Here is a 7049-nt window from a genome sequence, read left to right as displayed (position 1 = left end):
GAGATCGTGCCATTGCACTCCAGCCTGGGTAACAAGAGCGAAACTCCGTCTCAAAAAAAAAAAAAAAGAAAAGAAATAAAACTAACTTCCAGTGTGTGTGTGAGGGAGGTGGAGGGGTGGGGGATGGAGGGACAGGGAGGTAGTGGGGTGGGGGGGCGCGGAGGGCCCAGAGGGAAGAGGACTCTTGTCCCAAGTGTCTGACTCCCAAACATTTGTGTGACGTGCTGGCAAGGATCAGGGAGATGACGACTTCAGTTATATGCACTCAGATACAGGCCCTTTGAGGCTGTGAGATGAGAAAGTTTGATATTTGTTCATCTTTTCAGTCTCTCTCATCCCTTACACACATATACAAAGCTGGCTTCCTGGACCACTTCTGGTAAAAGCAAAATCTACTTTTTCCATGGCAACTACTTAGCCAGGGAGACTGGGAGTAAAAGAGAGGCTGTCCCTATGACCCTCTTCTTACTACTCTAAGATATCTTTTTGAGATGGAGTCTGGCGCTGTTGCCCAGGCTGAAGTGCAGTGGCATGATCTTGGCTCACTACAACCTCTGTCTCCTGGGTTCAAGTGATTCTTGTGCCTCAGCCTCCTGAGTAGCTGGGATTACAGGCGTGCACTACCACACCCGGCTAATTTTTGTATTTGTAGTAGAGACGGAGTTCCACATGTAGTCCCGGCTGCTCTCGAGTTTCCGACTTCAAGTGATCTACCCGCCTCAGCCTCCCAAAGTGCTGGCATTACAGGCATGAGCCACTGTGCCTGGCCAAATATCTTTTTTTTTTTTTTTCTTTTTGAGATGGTGTCTTGCTCTGTTGCCCAGGCTGGAGTGCAGTGGTGTGATCTCAGCTCACTGCAACTTCTGCCTCCCTGGTTCCAGCAATTCTTGTGCCTTAGCCACTCAAGTAGATGGGATTACAGGCGCCTGCCACCATGCTTAGCTAATTTTTTAAGTTTAGTAGAGATGGGGTTTTACCATGTTGGCCAGGCTGGTCTGGAACTCCTGACCCCAAGCAATCCACCCACCTTGGTCTGCCAAAGTTCTGGGATTATAGGTGTGAGCCACCATGCCTGGCCTTTTTTTTTTTTTTTTTTTTTTTTTTTTGAGTAAAATATCTTAAAGAAAAGTGTGGGCACCATGATAGTCCACCAAGAAATACTTCAGTAGTATCACTCATAAAGAACATATTTCAACTACCATATGATCTGGCAATCCCACTATTGGGTATATATCTGAAGAAATAAAACCAGTATGTTCAAGAGATATCTGCACTCCCATATTTATTGCAGCTTTATTCACAATAGCCAAGATATAGTAACTGGGCACAGTGGCTCAGATCTGTAGTCCCAGCTACTCCGGAAAGCTGAGGCAGGAGGATCGCTGGAGTCCAGGAGCTGGAGGCAGCAGGGCACTATGATCGTGCCTGTGAATAGCCACTGCCCTCCAGCCTGGGCAACAAAGCAAGACTTGTCTTTGTAAAAACAAAACGAAACACAATAGCCAAGATATGGAATCACCCTAAGTGCCCATCGACAGATAAATGGATAAAGAAAATGCAGTATTACAGTATATACATAATATAATACTATTCAGCCATGAAAGAAGAATAAAATCTTGCAATTTAAGGCAACATGGATGAACCTGGAGGACATTATGCTAAGTGAAATGAACCCAGCACAGAAAGACAAATGCCACGTGATCTCTCTCTCTTTTTTTTTTTGAGACAGAGTCTCTCTCTCTCATCCAGGCTGGAGTGCAGTGGAGCGGTCTTGGCTCACTGCAACCTCCACCTCCCAGGTTCAGATGATTCTCCTGCCTCAGCCTCCAGAGTAGCTGGGATTACAGGTGCGTGCCACCACACCCGGCTAATTTTTGTATTTTTAGTAGAGACAGGGTTTCACTATGTTGGCAAGGCTGGCCTCAATCTCCTGACCTTGTGATCTGCCCACCTCAGCCTCCCAAAGTTCTGGGATTACGGGCGTGAGCCACCACGTCTGGCTGTGATCTCATTTATATGTGGAATCTTAGAAAGTTGAACTTGTGGTTGGGCATGGTGGCTCAGGCCTGTAATCCCAGCACTTTGGAAGGCTCAGGAGGATGGATTACAAGGTCAGGAGTTTGAGATCAGCTTGGCCAGTATGACGTAACTCCGTCTCTACTAAAAATAAAAAAATTAGCTGGTGTGGTGGCAAGCATCTGTAGTCCCAGCAACTTGAAAGGCTGAAGCAGAAGAATCGCTTGAACCCAGGAGACAGAGGTTGCAGCCCGGGAGACAGAGCAAGATTCTACCAAAAAAAAAAAGAAAGTTGAACTTGTAGAAACAGTAGAATGCCGGTTACCAGAGGCTGGGAAGTGGGAGGATTGGGGTGAAATGAAGTTGGCCAAAGGATACAAAATCTCTGTTAGACAAGAGGAATAAGTTCAAGAGATCTATTGCAAAATGTGGTGACGAATTAATAGCAATGCATCGTGAACTTGAAATTACTAAGAGAGTAGATTTTAGAGGCTGGGCACGGTGGCTCACGCCTTTAATCTCAGCACTTTGGGAGACTGAGGCAGGTGGATCACCTGAGGTCAGGAGTTGAAGACCAGCCTCACCAACAGGGTGAAACTCCGTCTTTAAAAGATAATAATAAAATAAATAATAAAGAGAGTAGATTTTAGGTGTACTCACCACCAAAAAAAAAGATAAGCGTGTGAATTAATGCGTATGTTAATTAGCTTGGTTTAGCCATTTCACAATGTATACATATTTCAAAACGTGTTGTACACAAGTTATATATACATACAATTTTTATTTGTCAGTTTAAATAAATGTTAAAATTAGGGGGGATTTCTGAGTGTCAAAATAACATGACCCTTCCCCAACGCAACTAAATATAATTTCATTTAATATCCAGTACATCTTCAAGTTTCGTCATTTGTAAGAGGGGTTAACTTTGATGGGTTTGGGTGGGGGAAGAACTTAAGCCCTCAAGAAGGAAGTGAGATTTTGAGGAGTCCTTGAAAGATGACTAACAGCTACCACATTATGGCAGGCAAACCCAAGGTGGCCACAAATGATCCCCATCTCTTGGTATGCATGCCCTAAGTAATCCCCTCCCCTAGACTGTGGGCTGGCCTAGCGACTTGCTTCTGATCCATTCCAAAGTGACGGTTGGCACTTCTGTGATAAGGCTGTAAGAGACCGTGACTTCTGTTCGCTAGCGGATTCTCTTCTTGCTGGCTTGGATGAAGACACGCTACCATGTGGCAGAGGCCCAAGGGGAAAGGCTCCTGAGGTCCTCGGTCCAACAGCCCAGCCTGTATGGAACTGAATCCTATCCATGACCACATAAGCTTGGAATTGGATCCTTCCTTATTCCAGCCACAGATGAGACTGAAGCCCCAGCTAACACTTTGCTTGTAGCTTTGTGAGAGCTTGAAGCAGATGACCCTAGTGAGCTATGCTCAGTCTCCTGATAGGCAGAAACTATGAAACAGTAAATGTGCATTGCTTCAAGCTGCTAAATGTGTGGTAATTTGTTATGTAGCAATAGAGAATACACTTGTTTAATAGAAACGGCCTTGCATATGGAAATCATTGCTATCATTCATTTTTTACCTAGGAGGAAAGTAAGGCCCAGAGAGGCTTGATGAATTGTCCAACATACCAGTCAGCTTGGTTGTAAAAACAGAAACAGACTCCAACTAATGTGAGCAGAAAAGACATTTGTTGAAAGGATAGTGAATAACTTGCCCATAGAACTGATAGAAAGGCCAGAGTATCAGGTTTAAAAAACAGGCAGGAGGCCGGGCACGGTGGCTCAAGCCTGTAATCCCAGCACTTTGGGAGGCCGAGGCAGGTGGATCATGAGGTCAAGAGATCAAGACCATCCTGGTCAACATGGTGAAACCCCGTCTCTACTAAAAACACAAAAAATTAGCTGGGCATGGTGGCGCGTGCCTGTAATCCCAGCTACTCAGGAGTCTGAGGCAGGAGAATTGCCTGAACCCAGGAGGCGGAGGTTGCGGTGAGCTGAGACCACGCCATTGCACTCCAGCCTGGGTAACAAGAGCGAAACTCCATCTCAAAAACAAACAAACAAACAAACAAACAAACAGGCAGAAACAAAGAGAAAATAGGCAACAGGAATGCCAGGAGGGTCAGGCTCAGGCTTCTGACACTGCTGCTGACAGCAGAATGAATTCTAAAGTGCTCTTGCTTTTTCACACCCCCAGCTCCAGACTCAGCTTTTGGTGGAAGGGGCCCCTCATCAGAGCTTGGATCTGCTAAGCCCTTGTTGGTGGCTGGGATCAGCTCACAGCAGGTGCTCAAACATGGTTAATTCAACTCATCAAAGATGAATCTGGCATTGTGTATAAGACTAGATGGAGGGTTAGCTCATGCCTCCAACACCCAGAGACCAGTGTTCCAGCCCTTCCCTGATTTCCAGAATTTCCCATACTGCCCTTGGAGCTGTGAGCCAGAAAAGACTGTAGATTGAGCAGTGAAAAGCTAGGGGACTAACTATGGGCTGCAGTGCCACGATTATGCCACTAGAGGGCACATGAGAGCCACACATTTACTAAGGTAGGGCTGAGGGAATTGGGATATCCCACAGAATGGGATAGTGAAGACAGGAAGTCTGGGCTCTGGGAACCCAGAGAAAGACTATCAGTGCTGTTGGCACCAAGAGGTGTCTCATCCTCATGGCCCTAGCTGTATTCCCTCTCCACTCTGAAAGCTTTGGGCTCTCCTGGTCTTTGCTCTGAGACCTTCAGGAGGACTTTGGACTCTTCTTTTTATGGCATCAATTCCCCAACTGTAAACACTCCCCCCACCCCATCAATCCCAGATCGACACTGGAGTAGAGTGCAGGGATAGGTAGGGTGGGGTATGGGGTGTGCCTTTGGCTCTGCAGATGGGGTGGGGTTGGGATGGGAAGTAGCTTCCTCAGACTAGAGCTCCTATGGCAGAAGGGCAGGAGGTGGAGTGTACCTTCTCTTCCGGACTGTAACTTATGGTGCATAGCATAGTGCCTGGGACCTGGTAGGAACTCAATAAATATTTGTCGATTGTTGATAATTATATGTTATGAATAAACCATTCAGAGAGAGCCAAGGCAGGTCATTAGGATACTCCAATTCCAAAACATTTCCTGAGTCCTTCCACTTCTCAACAGCCCTGCCCACTATTACTATCCTTGTCCAAGCCACTGTTTCCACCTGGACCACTATAATAGCTTTCTAAGTGGTTTCCCTTACATTCCTTGATCCCACAATTTATTCTCCACTCAGCAGCTACCATGATCCTCTAAAACCATAAATCAGATTGTGTCACTTCCAAGCTTAACACCTTCCAAAGGCTTCTCATTACACTTTGAATGAAATCCAAACTCCTTTCCCTATCCTATGAGCTTCTCCACTAGCTAGGGCAGGCCTCCCTTTCTGACCTCATCTTATAATTTCTTCCTTCAGCGCAGGCGCTGCAGCCTCACCAACTTTCTCTCTGTTTCTTGAGCACAAAGAGCTTGCTATTGCCTTAGGGCTTTTGCATTAGCTGTTCCCTCTGACTGGAGTGTTCTTTACCCATATTCTTTGCTTGACTGACTCCTTGTCATTCAGGTCTGCATGTAAATAGAACTTCCTTATAGGTACCTGTCTATTATTATTATTATTATTATTATTATTATTATTATTGAGACAGTCTTGCCCTGTCACCCAGGCTGGAGTGCAGTGGCACTATCTGGGGTCACTGCAACCTCTGCTGCTGGGTTCAAGCGATTCTCCTCTCTCAGCCTCCCGAGTAGTTGGGATTACAGGCATGTGCCACCATGTCCGGCAAATTTTTGTATTTTTAGTAGAGATGGGGTTTCAGCATCTTGGCCAGGCTGGTCTTGAACTCCTGATCTCGTGATTCACCCTCCGTGGCCTCCCAAAGTGCTGGCATTACAGGCGTGAGCCACCAAGCCCAGCACTTATAGGTACCTTTCTTGATAGCTCATCCTAGGTTTCTCCCCCAGCCACTTCCTGTCCATCCTCGTTCTGTTCTAATTGTCGTCATAGCACTTATCATCAACTATCTTCCCATCTTCTCATCTATTTTATTTTTTTTTTTGAGACAGTGTCTCAGTCTGTCACCCAGGCTGGAATGCAGTGGCGCAATCACGGCTCACTGCAACCTCGACCTCCTGGGCTCAAGTGATGCTCCTGCTTCAGTCTCCTGAGTAAACTGGGACCACAGATGCACCACAGTTGACTAATTTTTTAAATTTTTAATTAAGATGAGGTCTTGCTGTGTTGACCAGGCTGGTCTCAAACTCCTGAGCTCATGCAATCCTCCTGCCTCAGCCTTCCAAAGTGCTGGCATTACAGGCACGGACACTGCAGCTGGCTCATCTTTTTTTTTTTTTTTTTTTTGAGACGGAGTTTCGCTCTTGTTACCCAGGCTGGAGTGCAATGGCGCTATCTCGGCTCACCGCAACCTCCGCCTCCTAGGTTCAGGCAATTCTCCTGCCTCAGCCTCCTGAGTAGCTGGGATTACAGGCACGTGCCACCATGCCCAGCTAATTTTTTTGTATTTTTAGTAGAGACGGGGTTTCACCATGTTGACCAGGATGGTCTTGATCTCTTGACCTCGTGATCCACCCGCCTCAGCCTCCCAAAGTGCTGGGATTACAGGCTTGAGCCACCGCGCCCGGTGTGCTCATCTTTTATCATAATTTTTTTAAATACTTTTTTTGTGGAGATGGGGTCTCACTATATTGCCCAGGCTGGTCTCAAACTCTTGGGCTCAAGTGATCCTTGTGCTTCAGCCTCCCAAAGTGCTGGGATTACAGGTGTGAGCTGCCATGCCCAGCCTCATATATTCATTTATTTATTGTTTCCTCCCACTAGAAGGTAAGCTTAATGATACTAGGAATCCTGTCTGCTGAGTTCAATTACTGTATTCTCAGCACTTATTAATAGAAGAGTGCCTAACACACAGTAGGCACTCAATAAATGTTTATGGGATGAATGAATAATGGATCTAAGGGGATGGGGAAGGGATTTTGTATGCCTCTG

Source organism: Saimiri boliviensis, chromosome 7, assembly GCF_048565385.1.
Source record: "Saimiri boliviensis isolate mSaiBol1 chromosome 7, mSaiBol1.pri, whole genome shotgun sequence".
Taxonomy (NCBI): domain Eukaryota; kingdom Metazoa; phylum Chordata; class Mammalia; order Primates; family Cebidae; genus Saimiri; species Saimiri boliviensis.
The sequence above is the reverse complement of the archived record's forward strand: the minus strand, read 5'-3'. Positions refer to the sequence as shown.